This window comes from Stegodyphus dumicola, chromosome X2 (genome assembly GCF_044657685.1).
Source record: "Stegodyphus dumicola isolate Sdum_Otavi_A_Nest chromosome X2, ASM4465768v1".
Lineage (NCBI taxonomy): Eukaryota > Metazoa > Arthropoda > Arachnida > Araneae > Eresidae > Stegodyphus > Stegodyphus dumicola.
Window position 1 is genome coordinate 81,565,634 of NC_140781.1, and position 26,352 is coordinate 81,591,985.

The 26,352-nt window shown below is 34.0% G+C and overlaps 1 protein-coding gene across 5 annotated transcripts in view; it reads right to left on the minus strand.

Annotated features, from left to right (window-relative positions):
• LOC118181659 (hormone receptor 4-like) overlaps positions 1 to 26,352 on the minus strand; it is a 99,816-nt gene that overhangs the window by 25,751 nt on the left and 47,713 nt on the right. The window contains exon 2 of one of the 5 annotated variants that reach the window (XM_035350835.2): positions 2,906 to 2,963. The exons of 3 other annotated variants lie outside the window; for them this stretch is intronic. The gene's annotated coding sequence lies outside the window, so the exon portion shown is untranslated. Of the gene's footprint in view, positions 1 to 2,905; positions 2,964 to 13,211; positions 13,387 to 26,352 lie in introns of all 5 variants that reach the window. One more of the 5 variants, XM_035350834.2, reaches the window with a different exon arrangement.

A 26,352-nucleotide genomic window follows, 5' to 3' on the forward strand; every position in this document is an offset into this window, starting at 1 on the left:
GATGTGCTCCCTTTCTTAAACAACAAAGGTAGTTTCTTTAGAAAAGAATGCTTAAAAAAACAACGAATTGCACTGGTTTGTGTTTTCTTTGCACGTTGCGCAGTTCCCAGGTTCCGTTTCTTCTAAGTGTTTGAATCACTAAACGATAACGTGGTTTTTGTATAAAGCCACCTATCTCTTTAAATGAAATATTAATTTGAGACTAGAAATCTCTGTTTTCGGTAAATGGATGTAATCAAGGAACTTATTTCGAAGCATACATAATTTTTTGCAATTTAGTTTTAATTTGTTTAAAATTATCGATTTTGGCATATGGTTTCAAGTTTATAAAATACTTTTGTAATGCAGTAAGCCCTCTCGTTGCAACTACCTTCATTTGTTTTCAGTCTTACCATTTTTCGCAAGGTTAGTGCATAAGTTACGCTGTGCTCCAATCCCAAAGTTATGTACTATCCAGGAGGTTTGGAGTGTTGCCGCTCTAACGACTTATAGATTGAATCTATTATCCACATTTCCTGATAACAAGGGGACAAAATATTGTTTTAATACCACTGTTAAAGTTAAAATTTCGATTTAACTTTAATTGAATAAAAAAAATTTATTTCCGCATTTACCATTAAGTCCATGCGTCCTTTACATAATATAATAATCATACTGCAGGGCTTGTTTTTGATATCATGCACATCAGTTATTATGTTACTGATTTTAGAACAGAAAAGGGAAATAACCAAATTAAAAAGGAGATTGAATGGGATGTAACATATTCAAGTCAATGTTTCATCTCACATATATAAATAAGGTGCCCCAAATCAGTAATTATAGAATCACAATATTTTTTTAAACATCGATCAATAACCGTTAAACAAGCAACAAGTTCATTTCATTATGTATTACTATATTTTTAAAAATTCCTTAGAAAGTTGAAGCTATATGGTACAGTGCCATATGGCGCTCGCATAGTGCAATACGACGCTTGTAGTCGCACTTATACGTAGTTCCTTCTAATAAGGAGAGAAGTGCTTGTATACAGATGTTGATCAGCATATCAAAAAAGGAAGTTTTAATACTTTCAAAATTGAGCACCTTCATCATATTTCGCAATGTGTTTTCTAAGCTTTGCCCTTTCACATCGTTGAATATATAGCAGAGCAGCCACTGCAGCGAACTTCATTGTGAATGAGACGCATACCCGTAAGTTCAGATCTGATGTAATCCTCCACGCTGCGAATTAGCTATTAAAATTATTTTATTTTATACATTATGTTTGATGTAATTTTTAATAAACAAAATAAGATGTTCTGTGGAGATTTTTCGGATGAATCACTTTCCGTTGAAACGCAAATTACCTCTAGAGAGGGGAGAAATCTGAGTGTGTGTGTGTTTTTCATAACGACACTTCCTCAGCTATTTTCAAATTGTGTGGGATTAATACACGTATATGTGTAATTTTTCAAATAATTTAGTTTCTGTATTTCTGCAAAAGCCACGGAAAACCTTTTCAGCTAAATCGACGCGACATCATAAAACTTTCAGCTTAATATTTCCGTACTTAAGCTATATGGAAGCTGCAAAATATTTTAGTATCACAATGACTTCACTTATTTCATTTCAAGCACTGCAATACTGATTTCAAGCGCTCATACCCATACAGCGAGACTGAACCGACCAATGAAAAATTTAAAGGCAAGTCAAGAACACGTTATTATTTTTGCATAAGGACAGTTAGTTGCCACAAATGCCGTCCAGGTGTTTGCCAGAATATGTATTTGCAGGATGAATAACTTTCATTCAAGGCACTGACCCGCGAGAAAGCGGCATTTTTAATCCATTCGTTGATAAATGCTTCGAACTTGCGATGATATAGTGCCGCCGATGGAATGAATTTTAAACCCCAAATGTAAGTTTAATAGACATGCTGTGCTACCTTGTTTGAAATTCCTCTATTTTCCATCATTCTTGTATCCCCAAAGTAGTCGCATGGCGTTTATGACTACACTCCCTTATGTAGCAATAGTCTGGATTTGGGTTCCTGACTTACCTTTAAAATTTGCCAAAAAGTTTTTGAATTACCCTCATTAAAGAAAAACTGCACAGAACTATACGCGCTATAATCTGCTGTATGGAAAACAACTTCATCATAACAGACCAAAAAGTTAGTAAAAGAGCGAAAATATACTAGTTCATATTACATGAGAATTTTGTTTTGGTGGAAGCACGTAAATGAGAGTCGACAGGTAAAATTACCATAAAAATATGAAGCAATTAAGGAAATCTGATAAACTGAAAAAAGTGGTACAAGCAAAAAATCTTCAAAAAAATAGATGAAAAAATCAGTAGAAATTTCTGTTCTATCGTGTGTCGTCTCATCGGAGGACGCGTATGCACGAAATACAATCAACAATTAATAGTCATGTTTCTGAGTATATCTCTCTTAAAACTTGGAAAATACAAAAATATTAATTAATAATTGTGAATTAAGAGTAAAAGCTGTGCAGTCCCTCTTATGTGACTTGTTGAATCTGTAAAAAATAAAGCAAGATTGATAAATGTGGATGAAAATTGTAAATAAAAAATTATAAAGTATAGCTTTAAATGCAAAAGTATTTTTTTTAAACAATTGTCAGACTACTACTTCATTTACTCGATTATATTATTCGCTATGCTAAAAGAGAATAGCTTCGATATTTACGAATTTATTGCATATTTATCACTCTTTTTTCTCAGTTTTTAAACATATAACTCTTTATGCATATTCATATCTATAATTTTTATCAAAAACTTTCATCCACATTTGTTCATCCAGTTACGTGTATTCACAGATTCTAATCTTATACTGACAATTATTAATTGATAGTTTTCTCATTGAACATTCAGAAAGTTGAGTTGTACATAAAGAAACAAGTACCTAAAAGGTTGACTGTATGTCACGTGTAGCCCGCTCCTTCCAGACGAGATGACGCCATCTGGAAGACAATTTGTATTATAAATTGATATTTTTAAGCTATTATTTCTTACTGTTTTTTCACGCACTTTTTTGGTTCACCGAATTTTCTCATTTGCTTTATATTACGATGATTATTTCACTGTCAGTCTACAGTTTGTGTTTCCAACGACACAAAAATCTCATGCAATAAGAATTACTGTTTTTCCTTCCTTACAGTTACTCACAGGCATATATGTATGTGTGTGTGTGTGTGAGTGTGTATGTAACATAAAAAAATGTGTAAATCAAAATTCTAACTGGAATTTGCAATAGTTCCTTAACAATTCATCTGAATTTGGCTATTTCCCTTTCTGTATTAAAAATAGTAACTGTTTATAATAAATACTTTTAAAAATTTCGTCATTCCCAAAATAATCACGTCATACGATCTTATATAACGCTGCTGATGACAGTACTTACATAAACCCTATAGCCGATCCCATACATGGAAATAGAAATTAATATTACAAACCGTAGTGATGAAGAATGGTAGGAGATCGCCCCCATAATGATGTGTGAATCAGAATATGCGTGGTAAGATTTGTTTTGTCCAGAAACAGAATATGATAAACACTCATGACGGCTGCATGTGACTGCAACTATGCAATTACGCTTTATGTGTACATATAAATAATTTAGGCGTGTCTTCTCTACATCTAAATTATAGATATATGCCTCACAGGCGGTATAGTGGATAGTGACCCTGACTGCCATAGCGATTGGCCCAGGTTTGAGTCCCGGAGAAGGCACGATTGTAACTTCATAGGAAGTAACGTTGGCCACCTATTAGGTGCTTCCATAATGAAATGGCCATTGTAATGGCGCCCTTGAAGTTCCGCAAGGCTAATGGCTGTTGAATAAAGCACCCGGTCCTTGCACCTAAGGTTTTTAATCGTGATTCGTGACTTAGCAATAACTGTTACCTAGCAGAGAGACTTTGCTGTTATGCAATTCGTGATACTTGTAACACAGTGATAAAGCAGCCTTAATGAAACAATGGAAAAACTGCTTCGAACGGACAGAGTAATTAGCTTCATTAATATGAAGTAAGAGTACCTGAGTACGAATGTTTCACAGCAATAAATGCATATAAGAATATCAATTGTTTTAAAAAAAATATTATTATAAAGCTGCAGTTTTTAAGAGATGAGTATGGGCATGGGAACAAAGATGAATCATATTCGTCCATTGAAATCTCCTACAAATATACGAAGGTTATCAAGCAGAATGTTAGGAGCGTGAAAACAAACGCGAATCTGATGAATGACGTGTAAGCTGAAAACTCAAAAATGCTCCGCAGGGAGTGCTGGTTGCATAGATACTCATGTTTGAAGCAGGTACTCATGTTTAATGTTAGAAAGGGAAGAAGAGAGTATTGGGTGTGTCTCAGCAGATGCATTTTAATAACTTGCTATGTTACGGCCCATTGTCACTTCACCTTGTGTGTCTTTAAGAACTTAAACAACGTACATTTTTTTTTTTTTTCTTCTAATTTTACCCGAAACTTCTGCAGCAAGAGTAGCTCATTTTGAGAACGTTACGTAATGCTTTCAAGCGAGACAAGTGGGGATTACGGTCTTGTACAAGAATCAAGCTGGGTTTGCCGGTAAATTCTTATTTATCACTATGGGTTGTGTTTCTGAAATGAAATTTCTACAGCAAGGGTAACTAACTCAGTTTAGTGAGCGTAATTAACACATTGCAGAACAGCAAGCAACTAGTCATCAGAAATTTCACAAACTGTCTGTCGTCGATAATGGTGATTTGGCACATGTAATAACATTCGTTTTGAATAAATTTTACTTCATAACAGTTAATATTGATATTTCTGATGGTTCGGCTAGCGGTGCAGTAGAAAACTTAATCCACGCTGAACAAACCGCTGATTTTATGATCAAATGAGAGACATTTCTGAATTGCCAATGTTTAAAGGCACATACTTGAGATCTGACGAATTCTGTTAAAAAAATCTAACATTTTATTGCTTCACGAACATTTTACTTATATCTAAAATCTAACATTTTATCTATTTCCGCAGGTCACATTATATACTGTAGTTACCGATTCAGCATACATGAGGGCACGACTGTATTACAGTAAGCTTATGGCGATATTATGCAAAAAGAATCAATCAATCTATTCCCTCAACTGAACCAGCGAGAAGTTACGTTGCAGTTACTTCGTCAGCAGACCCCACAAGTGCGCATGAGCGGAAGTAAAAAGGATCGCGTGGTCTGGAAGATCCCTCACAGCCGGCAGACAACAGTATGACGTCACGGAAAAGTTCAGTAACCCCCAACTCTACCGCTCTTTTTCTTTCTCTCGCTGTTTCTGTGATTCGGGAAAAGCTCAAATCTTCAGGGATCAGGTGGCGATTGAATGCCGAGAATACTGTTTAAGAGAGTTTCTTCCTGTTTGATCAAATCTTCAGATCTGAATACCGGATCGATGGATAGAACAATCGATTCCGCTTTGCCTTATTAATAATGAAAGCTAGAAAAATAACAGCGTCGAGGTGGATGCAAAAGCGAGGAGGATGAAAATAATATCAGGTGATACTATAACGGATAACGATCAATGAGGAGAAATGCAGTTCTCAAACGTGTATATATATATATATATATATATGAACAACTACTTTCTTTCTTACAAAGCTTTATAATTATTCTTCAATATTTTTACAGTTTCCGTAAAAACTAAAAAGTAGAACCTCTAGACCTTTGCCGAAGAAAGCTAAGATCTAATTCTACTTTTCAATATGCACATTTGTTAAGACCTATCCGTGAAAGGAGGCAAGGAAGGGGAAAACAGCAACCGCAAAGCGAGGAAAAAATTAGAAATTTTTCACCTGAAGGAAGAAATTTAAAGACGAATGAAAGAAAACCCGTAGGTGTCAGAAAGTGAATTGATTTCGGCTCCAAATTAATGTTTTGCTTGGTTTCATATTTAAAAATTGATCAAATCTAATGTAAAATCTATGTAAATTAGACTTATAACTTAAATTAGTAAAAACTCCTTTTAACTTGAGTATTTCCTCTCGCTATTCTAAAAAATAGTAATTGCTTATAACTTTCTCAGGACTGCATTATTTCGAGATTAATTCGTATCATATGACTTTTACATAACACTCTGACAAAAGTAACTTACATAAGCCTTCAGCAAATAATAATTTAACTCCCTCCTCTTCCACCCTTACCTGTCTTGAATTATATTCTCTGAAAACATCACAAATCATGGTGAAGTGGTTGGTGCTGCCCCCCCCCCATCTTTGGTACCTAGCCAGCAAGCCTGGTTGAACTCTAACCCTTGAGTGTGCCAGGAGCTCCCGAACTGCGCTCTCACGTATTGCCAGCGGTCATATTATGAGCCTCTCTTTCAAGGACGGCATGAAAATATTTGCCACATGCACCAAATGCTGAGAATATTAGGCGTCTGCCGAACACATTTTAAGCTGCTTGGGACTCTCTAGGGAGGATATTTACTCTAATCCCCTTCTTGTGCTCGACTTTCTTAGGGTCAACGGTTTATTGGACCTTGTCTGACTTCGTCAGAAACCGGAGGAAAAGCAACAACAACAACTCAGGTCTTGCTAACTGTTTCAAGAAGAGCCGTCTTGGAAAACTTGTTCATGTTTACGCTATACAATGGGGTAAACCAGGAAAAATCCTTGCAGACTCACCCTTTGCCTGAATTTCTCGGCTACAAACTGGCCGACATTTCAATGACGGTAACGGTAGATAACGACCTAACTTCCGCTAATTATTATAATATCAAACATAATTTCGAATTAGTCTATTCGTATTCATTTTTTCTTTTTTTATCGATGTCTCAGTTCAAACTCTGAAACAATCAACAATTTCAAGCATTCAAATTATTATAATAATTAGGAAAATTTCAGTTAAGGCGCGTCGGTGCATAATATATATATTTAAGAATGCGTCGTGGAATAACTAGTGCGAATTACTCCAAGATGGTAGTTAAATTTATTTCAAACTACCTTTGTTACCAGTATCACAAATAGAACAATACAAAGACCAAATGTAAGACTGCCCCCCCATAACAAATTCAAGTGTTATTTTGAATACGTTTTTCAATAAAATATTTATGTTCTTAAATTTTAAGACGTAAATTGTAATATAAATTCATAAGAACACTTTGGGCATTCATGCGATAAGTTTTTCATTCGCACGCAGTTATAGATAGGAATATACTTCTTTCCAACTACATATTATAAACAGATAAATGTTATGAATATATATATATATATATGAGGTATCCTTCTCTCTTACGATAATAACAAAATTTATTAATTTCACCCAGGATTTTTTTCCTTTAGCTGTTATTTACATGAAAGAAAGGCACACTTTGTAACGTCGAAGGTTTATCATTAATTGCTTTCATTGAATAATGAAAGCAGACTCTAATAATACTTCAAAAAATACGGAAATGAGGTAGGCACGGAATTATGGTACTATGTACGGAAATGAGGTAGGTACTGTACGTAATTATGCAGCCACCTTGGCGCAATCTCGCAATTTTTTACAGATGAAAAGGTAAAAAATACTTATAGAGTGCAAATTGGCGACTTTTGCGACTTTGTTTTTTTTTTAAATAGTCCTACAAAACGCATTTTCCGAGACATCCTTTTCTAATTTCTGTATATTGTTCTTCTTCCCATGTACTCAGCGATCATTTTCTCCTTAAAAAATCAGAGACTTATTGCGCACCGTACCTACCAGACTCATCTCATCATTGCTCCTTTTAGCAATTTCGCATCGTCACAGAATGACTTTGGGATTCCATTGTTGGCAAATTTCCCAATGTTTTTAATTTGACTTGAAGGCTAAAAATGCTACAATGTTTCTTTAGAAACCTTTGAAATAGAACAAAAAGAAAGCATATGAAAATGGCAACGCTGTTTAACTGAAGGATTGTTAGGAGCCTAATTTCCTGAAGAATGTTTGTACGGGTGTCGCCGATAACATCGCGGCAAAAACATCGCGGTCGAAAACGTCGCAGAGAAAACAACGCAAGGCGAAAACGTCGTGCTACAAAACATCGTGGGAGAAAAGATCGCTAAGAGAAAACATCGCAGTTCTAAAACATCGTGGTACAAAACATCGTCGTCGAATATAAAGCGGTTCAAAAACTTCGCAGTTTGAAAACAACGTCATCAAAAATATCGTGGTAAAAAATAAAGTATCTACAAATCATCGCGTGACTATAACATCGCAGACATGCTTTTTTCAGACTTTAATAACTATAAATAGATATTCCCAAAATGATTTGTGAGCGCAAGATAGAAAGAAAGATAATTTGTTTTTCATATTTTATATTAACTAATAAATTTTTGCTGAGAAAATAAGAAGGAAACTTAAGTATAGAAAATTAATGCAACTTATAACACTTAATAGAATTTTAAACCGACATAGTTAACTAACAAAGACCATTAATAAATCATTTTTCATAAAGTTTTTACTGGTCATTTTACATAAAAAGTATAATCTATAAGTTGCATTTAATTTTCTATGCTTAAGTTTCCTTCTTACTTTTTCAGCAAAAATTTATTAGTTAATAAAAAAATGTGAAAGTAAAAATTATCCTTCTTTACATCTTGCGCTCACAAATCATCATGGTAATATCTATTTACAGTTATTAAAGCCTGAATAAAGCATGTCTGCGATGTTATCGTCATGCGATGATTTGTAGATACTTTATTTTTTACCACGATATTTTCGACGACGATGTTTTCAAACTGCGAAGTTTTTGAACCGCTTTATTTTCGACGACGATGTTTTGTACCACGATGTTTTAGAACTGCGATGTTTTCTCCCACGATGTTTTGCAGCATGACGTTTTCGTTCGCGATGTTTTTGCCGCGATGTTTTCGGCTGTAACCGTTTGTACGCATGGTTGTCAGAGTTCGGCCCATTATGGAAATTTGGCGACTCCTACTAAGGTGGTTGCGATAATGGTTAAGTATCAGAAAGGATTCCAACGTAAGAATTAAAATTGGCTAAAATGAACAATATAAATCGCCAATTTATATAATTATAAATACAAAATTCTCAGTTATTGCAATAACAAATTATCCTTGATATCGAAACGAATTTATACTGTGATTTACTTTTTAATATTTTAGAAGTTTCCACAGGCATATGAATTAAATCAAATTCTTTGGTTCTTGTCTTTGGGTTCGAACTATGAACCTTAATTTCCCAATATTTATATCGAATATAATAAAATTAAGAAATCTGATTTTGGCAATTATGTTCCATATAAATATAAATGCATAATATTGTTTGTATTCAGTATAGCAACACTTATATTTCATTTTAACTCTATTTAAAACACATTTCTTAATAATATTTATTCTATATTCATATTTATGCTATGGCTGTTAGGTATATGTTTGTGAAAGTGTTTAGACGCCTTAATGTAGTTTAGTCTTTAATTTACTTTCTGAACTATAAATACTGCACAAATTTACTGCAAGTTAACATTTTCTCATCAACTTTCCGGAGAATTCGGAAGCATTTATTTTATAGCAAAGCCTCTGGGACTACCTAAAGGTTGTTATGTCTTCATGGAGGCCTTTTTCAGGCAAATTGATTCGTACTCATCTTACTCATAGGAAAAAGCATGGAAACCCGTTCGCTAGGATTTGATCCCCAATCTAATAACTAATATTCAGCGGCTTTACAATTTTGCCGCTGGTAGGCCCTTCCGGGGAAACATCACTTTTCATGTTCACGGACCAGCTAATTTTGCTAAAGTGAAACACTATTAAAAATTAGTTTACCTATAAAGCTGTAACCCATTTTTATGACCAAAACTTTTATTAGCTAATGGAATAGCTATAAAAAGAATTCCCTCCACGAATTTTCATGAAATTAACTATGAAAGAAAATACAGCCAGTTCTAAAAGTTTAAAGAAACACATCTCAGTTTAATATGTTTATTAACCAAAAGTATTAATCTTGAGATTTATATCGGACGTCAAACTTGACTGCTTTCGTTTATTTTTTACGGAAAAGCACTCGAGGGCTATTCTGCCTAAGGGATAAAATGCCTTCGTTAATGACTTTCTAAGAGAAACTGGCTCGTGCACACGTCACACACGCTGGAAACGACGAAAACGTCCATACAACCAGCCCATTCGCTGGGATTCGAATTCTGGACAGAACTACCACTATTCAGCGACTTTACCGCTCGGCCGCCGGCGGGCACAAACTCGATTAAGTGAGAAATAAAAATGTGCCTTTATTTTTCTCCTAAGATAAGGCCTTTTTTTTATTTCCCTTAATAATTCATGTTGCTGTGGGTTCAAAATTTATGCCGTATTAGTTTTCTCTAAAAATGACACTGTATAAACTTTCCTTTAAAATGCATTGCAAAAATTCCGCACTAAAGATGAAAATCATTATTCGATATGGAATTTTGGAAGTGTTATTTCAATAGAATTTGAATTTTAAACATCGCAATGAAAAGAGACGATTCTCGCCGAAGTTTGCCCTTCATGTAGCTTCAGTTATATCCTAGTACTTGCATAATTCTTCAGCTAGAGTTTGTTTCAACTTGACAGAATCGTTTTAGTAGGAAAACTCAAAATATTTGAAATTGGTCTTCCCCGATCCCTCAGTGAAAGTGTCTTGGAGGCAACGGAGTTCAACGCCCTCCTTCACGTGACGAGAGGATTAAGGTTCTCTTAAATGTGTGCCGGACGGACTGATGGCCAACGCGGAACGATCCAGAAACTAGGCCAACAGAGCAATGCCCTCCGGTTGTTGTTGGCAGCAAAGAGAAAGTTCAGGTGAATGACCACAGACTATTAAGCTTGGCCCAGAAGAATCGTGTATAGTCACGACCCTGCTCGCCGCAATTCATTATTTATTTATTTATTTATTATTTTCTCCTCGTTAGCTGAAAAAGGGGGTTGCCATTCGATTCTACTCCAGAGACTTGCTTTTACTCTATAATCGGTTTTTATTTATTTATTTAACTTTATTTTTTACCACCGTTGCTACGCATTAATATCTGCAGAAGAGCAAAGATTAATTTATTATGCTACACCGAACGTTTCCTGGATAGCAACACGTATACAAGATGTTACTAAGCGACTGGAAGACTTAAAGGTGCCTTGAACTGATCGTAGGCCCATAATTCCAGTTAAACAAATGAATCAGTTTACTAGTATTTAGACTGATATTAGTATATAATGAATAAATACAAAGTAAAAGGTAGTTCAAAACCTAATCCAGTTGCACACTCACAGCAGCAACAAATGGCGATAACAATGTAAAATAAATTAAATTTGAATATTTAAATCCATCCCATATTGAATTCGGAACAAACCATACGTAATAATAAAAACAAAAGTACAGCGACTTATTTCATGAAAGGAGCAAAAACTGTTAAAACTAAAAAGGAAAACAATAATAGAGAGAAGAAAAAGTAATTTACATTTTCCGTCGTTTCGTCATCACAGAGTTGATGATATAAATACATCAACTTGTTTCTGAACTGATAAAGTATAAATTAAGAGTTTAATACTTAAATTAATCTCAGAAAATTAATCACAGTAATTCATGCCTTTCGTGCCTTGTACATGGTTTCTTTCCTCTTATGATTTGAGGATGGGATGTTTTAATTTATTTTGCGCTATGTACCTAAAAGGTTCACAAGTCCTCTAAGACAAGAATTACGATTAGTAAGTTGTTCCTCGCTGTAACTTAAGATACTTAGAAATTAAAAATCGATTCATAATACGTAGAACGGACCCTAAAATAAATGTCAATAAATCAAACCACTTTTATGCGAAAAAAATATTGGTAACTCATTATAGATATTCTATAAACTATAATAATTGGTAACTTATTATAGGTTATAGAAAACCGAATTTCACTAAATTCAAAATTTTGAAACTATTTCTACAAATGGTAATTAGGAGCCGATATTTTCAAATTAAGAGTTTTCCGGCGACCAGGAATTTGTGTTAGAAAGCGTAAAGCTATTTTAAGCAACATCTATATTCGGTCTCCACAAATTTTAAGGAATCATATTAGTTAGTTGAATATGGCCAAAGCACACTAGAGTTAATTTTGATCGCATTAGAATACACACTTTTTTATTTGACTAATTTGTTTACAGAAATTAATTTACTTCACGCTATTTCTGTTTTCCTGCTGGGCTAATGTAAAATTTTAATTTCGCATATTTTACCGATAGTATATGTAATCCAATTTCTAACGGTACCTTGTTTAATTAATTTCTTAAAACCATCCATATTACAAGAAATTATTTAAGAGCAATTTAGCTTGCAGTCTTTGAGGCAGCCTATATGAATTCTCGGCATGTTCAGTCGTCATGACCAAAACAGTTTTGAGGAACAGCGACACACAGTTGAAGATTTTTGCAATAAGTAGAAAAAAAGTTAGTAACAATTTTTCAACTTGAGCCGCCCAATCGGTATAGTGGTCAGGGGGCGATGGTGGCCCACCTATTAGGTGCCTCCATAATAAAGAGACCACCACATCTAGCCTTGTATAGATTAATAGGCTGGGTTACATTTGTAATTGTTCACAATCTGCCATTGGGAAAAATTTTTTTTTTTTCAACTTGAAATCATTTAGTTTTTGATCATCTCGGTTGGAAGAAATTCCTTCGGATCATTTTCGCCTATCAGAGATCGCTAACATAAATTAAATGCAAATTGAATAATAAGGAATCAAAGACCGTCTTTCTCATACGCCAGTGTTCAATTTAATGTCAAATGCTGTTAGTTTCTCATGCCCTCTGAGAATATTTCCTAAGCACAATCAAAGGACAATAAATTTATTTTTATCTCACGCAGACTAGAGGGTGCTAATAATAAAAAAATGTGGATTACGTGTTTAAATAGAAGGTGCTAAATTCATCTTTACCATTTCCGGTGCATGTGAAAATATCCCCGTGTGTAGCCCCACACTTCAACAATATCATGCAAATGAAAAATTCAAGCATTTGCATTTTAGCAGGAGGAATCCACTCTTTACCGCATACTTTAATAAAAATTACCACACCATATTGCCTGCTTTTACACGAACAGTGACTAATATGTCTTTTCCGATAGAAAGGTTAAAAATAAATAATGCTCAAATATTTAATTCTTCTAGCAATAACACTTCTAAACATAATTGCAAACAGGTAAAGACTCAAAAATCAAACATTCGAAGTGTGATTTCATTACTTTCAGATTCCGTAGCAAACCACAAAAACGCCCATGCAGATAGTCCGTTCGCTTGGATTCGATCAGAGGATGAACTATCAGTGTTTAGAGACTTTACCGCTCGGCCGTTTGCTAAATACGGAAGGCTGCATAATGAAATGTGTTAGGACTGCTGAAAATCAAAGTAGAGTGCTAACTGGAAAAGAAATGAACATAAAAAAGGGAATAGGTTAGAAAAGACTATTGGTAACTTAAAAATAAAATTTAAATGAAGAAATATATTTAGGATATATATTTAGCCAAACATTTTAGACTTCGTCAGTTAGAAATACATTTAGGATATATATTTAGCTGAACATTTTAGACTTCGTCAGTTAATGTTCTAAGTAAGAAATAAGAGAGTTCTAAAAAAAAAAAACGCTTTTTTTTTTTTTTTTTTTTTCATTTAAAGGATTTAAATATATAAACAAGTAAGTAACGGAGAACACCAGTTAAGTATGAAACAATGCCATGAGACATAGCACTAATAAATGGCTCGCGTGGGGTCAAAAGGAATTTGAAAATAACATCAGAATATCCAACTACAGCGCTCTGTTTATGCAATGACATTGAGTTGAAGTGCCTAATCACGCTTTTGCATTTACAAAATTGATACAGAATTAAAGCCTGTGAATATTTCACTCTCACATGTAAAATAAATTTCTTGCTATGCAATAATCTCTGTTCTCTACTGCTCGCCTGTCCTGCAATTCACATTTCTACGAGAAAACTGTTCACACAAGATGTTTAACAATTGTTCTAAAAATGAACAAACCAGATTAAGATAATAACTAATAATTAAAAACATCTAAAACTTTTACTGATTATATTTTACTTTTACTGATGTTGAGACTTTTACTATATGTAATCAATATAATAAGCAAATGTTATGAAATAATAATTAATTATGAAAACTCAATCTCATTCACGATATTCTCATGATGCTGAGGATGTACAGCATAGTAGTTAATTATTAACTAAATTACTAGCAGTAATATTGTTTTAATACTTCTCGATTAAAACACTACCTCTGATTGAGCTCAATCTCATTAATCCTATTCATTTTACAAATAGCTGAGTTATGTAAAATACCAAACAGCTACATTTTCATAAAATAAATATATATTCTATGCGAAGTACATAAATATATGGCGTTAAAAACATATTTTATTAATTACAAACGATGGTGAATTGTTCATAAATATTTTCAGTTGAATATATTAATTACATCATAAAATGCCTTATAGATTATCGATTAAATATGTTATTACTAAATAAAGAGAAATTACTAAAAAATTGATTCTTTTCTTTAAAGCGTCAGTCTGTTAAGCAACTACAATCATAATATGAAAGTTAAAACCGCGTTAAACTGTAGTACTGTGGAAAGTGGCTAATTTTCCACTGACACGTGGAGGATAAATTAAAGATCTTATGATTTATGCAAGGGCACCACTTAACAGCTAATGTGGTTGATCAATATTCTGGTAAAGCAATGTAATGACCAAAAAAATGGAGGCTTTGTTATAGATGTTTCTAATATCAATAATTTAAAATTGTAAATATATTTACACTTCACAATGTTAATTAATCTCCCTCATATTCATTCAATTACACATGATACTTCAGAGTTATTTCGGAAACTTATTTATATAGGTTGGTCAGATAATAACTTGATCAACCAGCCGCGAGCTCGAGACTACAGACAGCAAGGAATCCGGTACAGCTTCTGTATGATAAATCGAAGTGTTTATTCTTATGCGATTGTATCCCTTCGGTCTTTTATTCAGATTCGCTCTCAGTCCGTACGGGCGGGCTTCTGCACGAATGGAGCTTTCTCCGCAGGTGGAAATTTTTCTTAGGGTGTATGACTGTGGTGTTTCTAAGGGTTTCTTCGTGTGAATATTCTCGAGGAATTTTAGCTAGTCACTACTTTGAAAATTTTGCGCTATTCTGAGAATAACGACTTAAAACATTGCATCTTTTTAAGCTTTCTAATGTGAACTTTTCATGTTTCATTTTATTGAATTATAATTTTGATGATGATTAATAATAATGATTTTTTTTTAGATCTCGCTTACATTCATTCAATTGTATCTATAGTTGCTAATGGTATAACTTAAATGATTTTTATTAAAGTTATTCAGAGGAAAATATTCAATATAAAACTAGTTCCTTTGTTATAATTTTCATATAAGTGTTTCACCATACATTCCTTCACTCTAGACTACTCAGTGCAGTGCATTAGTGAACGTACCACAAGGATGGACTAAAGGACCCACTTTCGCTCGATGTTAGGTTACTGAGCCAAGTCTTGTTGCTACTTCGAGGGCATTCGCGATAAGATTGCTTAACTGGAGCTTGTTTTGTGTCAGTATTACGTACGATCACCATTTGCCGCTATCGCAGTCTTTTACCTTTTGAACACTTTTCGCTTAGTTTCAGTAGACGTCTGCAAATATCTTATTATGGCAGCAATGCGAATATTTCCCTGACGAATTTGTCTGCCTCTAGGTTGACACTAACTGTTTAACTCATCACAGAGATACTTTGTTGGGTTTAGATCACAACATTAGACCTGTTAGTCGAGTTCCTTCAATCTTACTGTCACAAACTACTCAGTTATAGCTTCCGTTTTCTGGACGTTTATATTCAGTATGCCAGGAATGGTCATATTGAAAATAAGAGCCAGTTCCAGATTGTTTCTTAACTATGGGTTTAACAGAATACTGCATAATAGATTTCGCCATTCAGAATCCAAGACACAAAAACAACGGACCAAAACGAAACCAGAAAAAGTGGCCGATGTCATAATAGCCCTTGATCAACTTTCACAGTGGAAGCACTGAACCTTCGTAGGCAGCGCTTACCTGGCATCTTCCAAATCGAAATACGTGCATCATAATGCCGCAGCACATAATGTGTTTCGTCACCCCACCTAATAATCTTCTGCTGTTCTTCAATGTTACTGTGTTTTGCACTCCTTTAATCAGCGGCGGGGGTTCCCTTTAGCGATCATTCAACACAAGTTGCTGCTCAGCTTAGCCATGTAATCTAAATGCAAACACCTCTCTACGATTGGTACGTCATTTCTAAATGCCATTCGAACGTCTGTAACCACAGCTTCCACCTAAGCTTCCCGATTTAAATTCACCCTATATCCGACGTACCGAAGATGCGAAACTCTCGGTTTGTACTCTCCTGGTCATTATTTGGATTTTATAACCCAGTACTCAAGTTTCCAGTACACTGTTACATCATTCACTTCCATCTTCAGATGAAAGCAGTAAGGCAAGCAATGTTAATTCTACTTTCGTATTTCTCTTGACTTCAACTCCAGTGAAATGAGGTGGATGAGAAAAGCATGGCTTTGTTATAGCGTTACATCCCTAAATAGATAAAACGTGCATAACTTGTTAATTCTATGCTTAGTTGTGATAGAAGTTTTAGATATTTTGGGTTTTATGAGGCCACATTACAAGTTCCAAAAGTAAATCGTTTCAATTATTTTCAATAACTTTGGCAGACATAAAATGTAAGAATATTAATGAATGTGTATATTAAAACCCGGCATTAAAGATTAAAATACAAATCTTTTGTATAAGGTACTCTTGTACAACATCGAAGTTCCATACGTAAAAGCCCCTTTTTCTGCCACCTCGATTTAGAAATTGTAATTCTCGAAACTGTGACCTAAATATTACGGACTCGTTTTTCAAAGGGATATTTTAGAACATGAGAGTGGGAATGAAGGATGTACTCTGTTCTACAGTATTATTTATACATAACAAGGTGTTTTCCAAAGGGACAGACTGGAAAGCATCATGAAGGTTAGCGACGGGTTCAACAAACCTCACAGACGGAACAAAAGCCTATGCAGGCTAAATGGGAAATAATTCTTTTGTTCGTGACAGTTGAGAGGTTATTGCCTTTCGAAAAGGATTCACTCTCAAAGTGGCTTTACATTGGCAGTAGGTCGGACTTTCGCGACAAGCCAACTTCTACCGTTTGTTATGGCCACTAGGTCAGTAGATACGTGTCAGTGAAATGTTTAGAAACACGCCTCATACTCCTGATGAGTCTCGCTAAACCGGTTCCTGCACTTGGTTCATTTTTCCCACTGAAAGCGGCCGCGAACTCTCGGTTTCATCTGGCTGCGAGCGAAAAAGTGAAATTTTCCTAAATCAGATAGCAGTAATATTTGCATCTCCATTATTCAAATAAAGCACTATTCGGGTTCAATATTTCGGATTTCTGTTACAGCTCTTAAAACTACACATTTATTTAGATCAGAACTTAGGAAGGGAGAAACATTAAGTATTCTTTTAGAATTTCAAACTCCTTTCTATCCTTCCTGCAAAAGCATTTCACAATGTTTTATTCGTTTCGGCAGAAAGGGGAAAAAGTTGCTTTTAAAAGCTAAAAAGTTCATAATTATTCCGAATTTAAAAAAGTTGTATTCAGATATCAGAGTAAGAAAGCTTTTGGCTAACAAGTGCTTAATGTTGCGCAAACTGGAAATTATTTCTGTTTTTTCAAGAAAAATTTGAAAAATTAAACGTTTTCGTCACAAAATACAGCTTATTAGTTATTTTTCTTTGTTTGGGAGTTCATACTGCTTTTTAACAATGCGAAATTGTATCTCGTCCAGATACAGAGAAGAGAGGGGACGCAAAACAGACGGAAAAGAACAGCATCAACTAGGTCTCCAAAACTTCTTAATTTTATTTCGGTTAAACTCCTAGAATTTTAAATTGGTAAATTTTCATATTATTTAGCATTTTTCAAATCTTTGTCACTCATTTCACGACCAAAATGCATTTTATATTCTAAATATGCTAATTGAACAAAAATGGAACTTTTATGCAATTTAACAGTTTATCTTATTTTAAATCCTCAAGAGTTCTGAAAATACTGAGATGGCTTTTAAAATTTTAAAAATCTGAGTTTACCGACCATGAATCTTAAAATCAGAATTATTATATATGAAACATATATGTTGAAGTGATAATATTTTTCCATGTTTTATTTGAAATAAGTTTTCATATTTGCTAATTTTAACTAATGTTTTCATTTCAATGAAAAAGTTAATAGCAGATTGACAGCTAAATTACAACCTCAGTTTCTTATAACTTAGAATTCTTTTGACGGCTGTCGGAATTTCATGTTGAGTGCTGGTATAAGTAACAGTATCGGAGTTTAAAATCTTTATATTGCACTTTTAAAGCTGCACTTTTTTACAACATATTTTTATGAATTATATTATGTGAATGGCTTTCGATTATCCTTTAGGCTGCGATACATATTGCTGTTGTAATTTTTTCCCCATTGCTGATTTTACTATGGAATGCAACGTACAGTCGTAGAGAAAACGGAAAATTATATATAAAAAAAATCTATTCAACTCAGATTTTTTTAATTATTATTATTATTTTTATTGTCGATGATTTAGTTTAAATTTTTTTCCAAGTTTAAAGTAATTTTGCATTTTTTTCCTAATCGAATTATTGGACGAATTATAATTATTCTAATGATTTATTACATTCACTTAAAGTGATTTCACGTCTTGTACATTAATTTCCTTACGTTAAGCAAGATTTCCCTGTACTGTGTATTTATCACGAAGCCATAAGCTGTTTAACATGTCTAGTACTTAGTGAAACTTAAGCTTCGAAAATCGGACTTAAGCTAATTAACACTTTTTTATGGGAATAATGAAATTTACATAGATTAATGGAATGGTACATCTTTTTGCCTCTCAGCCAAAGGACAATATGTCGACAAACCCTATGAAACGTACCAACTTTATCCTGCATACTGATAGGATAGTGTTTAATATAATATTGATAATAATAATAATAATAATTCAAGGTTATTATGTCGCAAGGTTAAATGCATTTTCATTCGACAAAGTTTTAAAATTACTTATTTGAAATATGACACAAAAAATATATAAGCCATAATCTTTAGAAGAATAAAATCACATCTCAGAAGACTGAAGGGTTTGGAATTATACCTTATTTTGATTAGGAGGATAAATCTTTAAATGCGCCGAGTCACATTTTCCTTCAACTGAAAAATCACCTTTAGAAAGTAGTGCAATCAGCCAAGTTAGAAAAAGAGTTTATGCTTCTGGATGTTCCCCAGAAAACTAAAATAAATTCGAACATTTCTCACATTATTCTAAAGCAGGAATCCTACCAACGACAATTTCCTTCAAAATCCAATGACCTGTTAAAGAAGTAATATTTGAAATTCCCATTTTTTTGCTTATTTAAAAACAAATCTTTTGACTTTATTCTTTTACAACAGTGATATGTGCTCCCATTTCTTTACATATAGTTTTAAGTAGTTTTACATACTATATTAAACAAAAGCATAAGTTTAAACCATGCTACTCAAAATAATTGGAAAAAAAATCTAAAAATGAAAAGTGAAGTTTCTTTAGAAATCGAGAATCATTACCGAAAAAGGGAAGATTGGAGTTAATAACTAATTATCAAGAGTACTTTAATAATAATAATAATACTCACTCTCAGATTGATTTAATGTAAAATATTACATGAAATTATCATCTAGAGCGAAAGATATATTTATGTGTAAGTGATAATTTATATGCATGAATACAGTGTAAGATATATATAGATGTTGATGCATTCAGATAATAGCGGTAGTCGAGCCCCGTTTAACATTTGTTTTATTGTTGACCTCATATTTTTAATGCAGCCACAGATAACTTGGTGCAAAAAGCGGGCGTTTTCTTGAATAGCTACAACACTACTTTTACTCTTTTGGGAATATCAGGTGACGTAACATAAACGGAATCCACGTCTACCGTGTCCGGTTGGTTTAACCTTATATAATATCAGTCTACATTTCATGTATTCTTCACTTACTATAGGTTTGGTTTCTTTTGGGCCGCCCTGTATTTGAATAAAGAAAGAGCAGCAGCAGGCGCCTGCAAGCCATAGAAGTGAGAGAATAAATGCGACGTGTCTAAGACGAAACACAGGTTCAGAAAAAATAAGTTTTGATTCAGCTTACTTTTGATTGGCAGTTCGAATTTCGGTTCGCAAAATTTGACATTATTACTCGCTGAAGCGTTGTATAATAAACGTTATATTAGAATTAAGTGAGAAGAATTAATTTTGAAATGATGTAGTTTACAGGGATTTAATGCAAGCAGTTACTACTTTAGAATGGAAAGGCGAAATAATCAAATTAAAAAGAACGTTTAAGAAGCTACTAGAAGTCAAAATTAGTATTTTAGCTTAGCTATCTTTTTATCTTACATAGATACACCCATGAACAATATATATATATATAAGTAATTATGAGTAAATTAAAAAGCCTATAAGCTGCACTAAAGCTTCAAAGTAATAAACCTATAATTAGAAAACTAAGTTTTTAAAGCAATTAGAGATCTAGAAAATACTAATTAAAACACTGACTTGGAAAAAATCTTTTAATAATTCATGGTTTGAATTGAATTTCTGTTCCTTAAATATGGTACATAAAACGTTTTCTAATTATAAATTATTGGTTTTTATATATATATATATATGCAGTATTTGCCGATTTTAATATTCCTCTTTTTATTTTCGTTGGCAAACGTTATTGCTAACACAAATAAATTGGCGCAATAAGCCCCTCTTCTAAAATTTTTAGATTTCGAAGAGCAAAGCAACCGCAAATATAGTTAGCAAAAGAAGCAGAAAGCGAATGAGACGTGCTTAAGACTAAAATTGAGTTAAAAAACATTTGACTTATAGTTCACAAAATTTCCGATTGGCTATTTAAAGTTTCGCGCCGATATGCCCTTAGCAACCTATCCACTCAACCAATCGAGGTGAAATTTCAGATATTGTTAGTTGAAGGCATGTATTCAAGATTACGATGATTTTAAACAATATACCTCTAACGATTACTTACGAAGAAAAAGTTTCGAAATTTTCAAATGGCAACACCCACATTTTTTTTTCTGTGCAAATTGATCATCGCATTAAAAAAGCGTAAATGGCGTTGGAACTACACACGTAATGACAAAAAATGCCGGTATAAAACATTTGCAAAGAAGAGATAATCATCATTCCTTATCGGATATAGCAGGTGGCCGCTGCGGATATTATGGACGGATGAGGCGCATTTCTCTTAATTGCGAAAGTAACTCCAAGAACTACGTTCATTGGGCTGATGAAAGTACTAGCAATGTGGCACCAGCGTATTTACACGAAGAGACTGCGTGGTGCGGCATTGCGAGCACATTCATTCTCAGTCCGTACTTCTTCGAAGAGGCACTTCCACGGGTACTGAAACTTTCTCCATAACAAGTGCTCTGTATACAGCAATGTTGTGGAATTACGTAATTACAGAACTGCAACAGAGAATTGTCGTTAATGTCATTGTATGGATGCAAGATTGAGTTCCTACACGCGTAGCCACATGTATTCGGCAAGTGCTGCAACAGTACCTCCCGTAAGAGAATCAGAGTCGAGGGAGTAAGAGACTGCATGAGTCATTTCCGGTAACTTGGCAATTTTGTGGCACCGCGATCCCGGACATCACTCCAATGGATTTCTGGTTCTGGGGTTATATGAAGTCTTAGATGCACGCATCATATCCACGAAATTAGCCAGAAATCAAAGATGTTAAAAAACGCTAAATTATATAGATTACTACTGAGATGTTAGCTCATCGTTGCTGTTAAAGATCTCCCGCATGCAATGCTTTATCGTCCGAGAGAGTAAGCACGTTGGAAACTTGTAATTCCAATAAAAGTTTTCTTTTTCCCTCTTTCTTCTCCTGTGTTGTCATTGGTCATTTACAATGTTTTTCTTTGTAAATTCCAACAGCAAATTTCATCATACGTGTATCCTTCCAACGCCATTTATCGTTTTTCAATGCGCTGATCAATTTGTGCAGAAAAAAGTGGATGTTCCCATTCGAAAACATCGAAATATTTTCACTCTAACGGCAAATGTGAGAGCTCTGTTGTTTTAAATCATCATAACCTCGATCGAATACCTTCAATTAACAATATCTGAAATTTCATTTCGATTGGTTAAGCGGATAGGCCGCTAGGAGCTCATATATCGGGGAAGTCCACCCTGTATACAAGATTTTGTCAGATTTAGTTTTCCTCAGGAAGTCCTCCATGAAGACAATCTCTCAAAGGTAGATAACTTTTATGTTCTTTGCTTTAATCATTTAAACAATCAACCATTAAAATTCAAAATTTTATCAAGAAAAAGAAATAAATATTTTACTTACTTTACACGGCATTTTTACTTTACTTTTGTTCACTGGAATTAAGAACAAAATTTGAAAATCACAAAAAATGAAATACCAGCTTTATTTTTAAATTAATATGCTCCCATAATTAAAAGGGATTCCATCAATAAGCAACACTTTAAGAAAGATATTAGATTTCGTTCTTTCAAATTCAGTCATCATATTAGAGTTCCTTAGATGCTGATTAGACATACAGCAGGTAGGAGGGAGAGGATAATACAATTCAAAGAGATACCTGTCGGGTGCCTGGGCATAAGAGATTAAATCATTCTGTGAAAAGAAAACTGATAAATATCTAATAAAAAATGACATAACCAGCGCAGTGAACAGAGTCCAATGGAAGAAAAGTCCCTCCTCCTCCGAATGGAAGAGAAGGCTTTTCCCTTTTCTTTTCCTTCACCCTATAGATGAGTATTTCAGAATTTGAGGATTTTTAAGAAAGTGGCGTGATATGTGAAGCAGCGTGTGATCCAAATGAAGGCTTAGAACGTTTTTACGTTTTTTACACTAAATGCTACGCATTCCACATGCTTAACGCACGCTAGTGCTCGGAGGAACAAATCAAAGCCCAAAACCTACACACGTGACTCTGCATTCAGATTTTTGAACACGAACATTTCGCGCGATATTACGCATACGAATAAAAATAAAACTCATGTTAAACGGAAAAGGAAGAATAATTAAGATGCGACACATCTTTAATTCATGTGACTATAGAAGAGTATTCGAGGACAGAAGATACTTATTCCTCACAAAGGAACTCTGAAAATAAATTTCCCGTCTTAACTGCTAATCAATAAATGTTACCATTCGCTTACCTGACAGAGCAACCAGGAAGCACTCGAAGAGTGTAATGACCTTAGATTTCTGCGCTCTTCTCTCTTTATTATTTGGAAAGTAAAAACGTTTGTTGATGCCTATTTCAAGGCTAAGCGATATACATATGCCCAGGCGGCAGAATGCCAAAAACGAGATTGTTTTACTAGCTGTTCGGGTTCAAAGTGTTGAGGGAAATCTCAAAAGAAAGCGGCGAATGAACTTAGCAAATGTGAATGCTCGCTTCGGAAGCAACGAATGCTTTATCGCGACTTTTTATACAGTATCTAAGCGTTTGGAACTGCAGTGATAATTTTCGCGTTTTTTTAAACGGGAATTAAATCTGTCCCCTATTTAGCTTTTAAAAATACAATAATACGGTAGGATAGGTTCGTAGAAAATACACTGTTGTGTTATACGAGACTAACAACCAGTAGAAAATAGGAAGATGCATTCCGAAAACATTTAAAAACAAAATATTTGTTTAGTGGTTCTCTCGTTTAAATTTAGATTTTTTGCAACGTCAGGCGTTTTTTCTCCTTTCAACAAACGATTCAAAATTTATATTTTCATCTCGAAAAAAATTTATTTTAGAAATTATGTTCTTATTTTCGGATATAGTTTGGGACTGAAATATAATTTCGCAATAATTACTCCTGGAAACAACAAAGCTAATTAGTAACGCATACCCAAAATTTCTTTTAATTTTTTTTTCAAAATCACAATTACATAATTTATACATCTGCGTAAACGACAGGCATGACACAATTTCAAAAGAATTTCAATGCGAGAGAATAAGAGTTTTCCCGGGATTAATTGTATTTTGTCTGTATAAATATTGGTTTACATTGTGTGTTACAAAAGATGGCATGTTACGTAACTTAATTTTGTATATGTTTAGAATAAAAATTACGTTATCGAAATATGCACATACATTACGCATATTAATTAACCTGCTACCTGCTAGAATGAACCAGTGTTGCCGTGCTGTAACGAGGATTTCTACAATTTTCTTATCGTGTAAGAGCAAGACTGTGTTATAAGGAGGGATAACTGTAATTAAAATACTGTCTATGGATAAAAATGAATTTTGATATATGTTTGCCGTGCTTCTAAATGAAATATATCGGTAATATGATTTACATGGCTGGTATGTATAATTTGCTGGTATTTAAATTATATTCCATAGAATTGACAATTTTTTTCTGTCTAAAAAACTTTTCTTTACTTGTTTATCCGTTTTCCAACTGGAGGAGGGAGAATTATTTCAGTAAATTAACAGCATAAAAACGTAATAAAAATTTGAATGACAGCATTGTTTTAAAATATTAATTGAACTTCATTATTAATATTAACTCAAATAACACGTCAAAGAACAGAAGTAAAAGATACTGTAGCAAGAAAATCAGCTAACGAGTCTTTTTTATTATTATTATTTCCAATGGCGGGCAGTAGCCATCAGCTGAAGTAGAAGGTTCTGTTCAACCTTCGAAACTAGTCCTGCATATTTACGCAACTCAGCTGATTGTAGAGTATCATTAGCATTTCTTCCTCAATGTTAAAAAAAAAATCTGGAATTAAATCATTTGAATTTTTTATTTTTATCCCTGCAGATATTGAATGACGAATGATACACAGATACACATATAGGTCACAATTTCTCGGAGCTTTCAAGTGCAGGGGGAAAATGAGGTCAGTTATATTAAATTCACACACACACACACACAAATATATATATATATATATACGATGAAACCATCCAAGACATTATATATTCTCCGAATTCACATTGAAGGAGATTTATTTGCTCTAAGTTAATTTCGAGCACATTTCTTCATAATTTCGGCTAAGTTCGAATAATTCATTATTACAATTTGCACAATTTCCCACTTCACTCAAGTTCTCGTAAATAAAGAAAAAACAAATCCCAGGTACATTCATCTAGTAAGGCAATACAAACCGCGCAGGTGGGTATGCCGTTATTACATATGTCCCGATGCGTACTATCACATTGTCATTCCTATTTTAGTTTTAGCTAATTAGTAGAAAGTATAACCACTGATTATGAAAAACAGGGTTCAGGAAGGGACTACGAACAAGAAGTAACGTCTCTTGAATCATACTGGCAGTATTATCGCTTAAATCTTATATCTAAGGAAAACGAACGCAATTAAGTTAAAAAAAGGCGGAACATTTCTTTTTCTGAGATGTTTTCTTTCACATTTATTATGCTTTACCGATAAGTCAAAGGATTCGAACAATTAATAGAGAAATTTCGTAAAAATTCTTTAAAAAAATTTTATTTATATTTTACAAAACACTTAGGCCTCTTGGTTAAACCTGTTTATTTCCTTCTTATATCATATATATTCTAGTCTCCATGAAGCGCTACATATGATAGTTAAACATATAAAACGATAAAAATTTGTGAAGGGTCTCACAATGACGAACCAATCAATGATCAATGAAGAACAATGACGAACAATGACGAACCAATCAATGATCAATTTCAGACTCAGAACCAGTGTAGAAAATTAAGATTCAGTTTGGTTAATTGAATATGGGAAAGCACACTATGGATCTCACCTAGAGCGAGAGTTAGGTTATTTGATTACGGCAAAGCACACGAGAGCTATCTCCTTAAGGGGGGATGCCTTCGTGGAGAACTTTCTCAGGGAAACTAGCTGTTATTCACGTTACACATGGGAAAAACCAGAAAACTACACATGCAGCAAGCCTATTCGTCTAGATTCAAACCCGAGTCGAACTACCAGCATTCGGCCGTCTTAAATACTCATGGGACCTTTAAAGGAAGGGATGCGTCTTTGAAACTTCTTTTAAAGGGAACTCTTTTCCGTGAAACTCTTTTTAAACTCTCTTTGAAACCTTTAATTCCCTCCGTGAAATTCTCTCGCATTACTATCCGACATGTGCGTGGGGAAGGGGGGAACCAACCATGCAGCCAGACCGTTTGAGTGGGATCGAACTCGGGTCGGACTCCCAGTATTCAGCTGTCTTA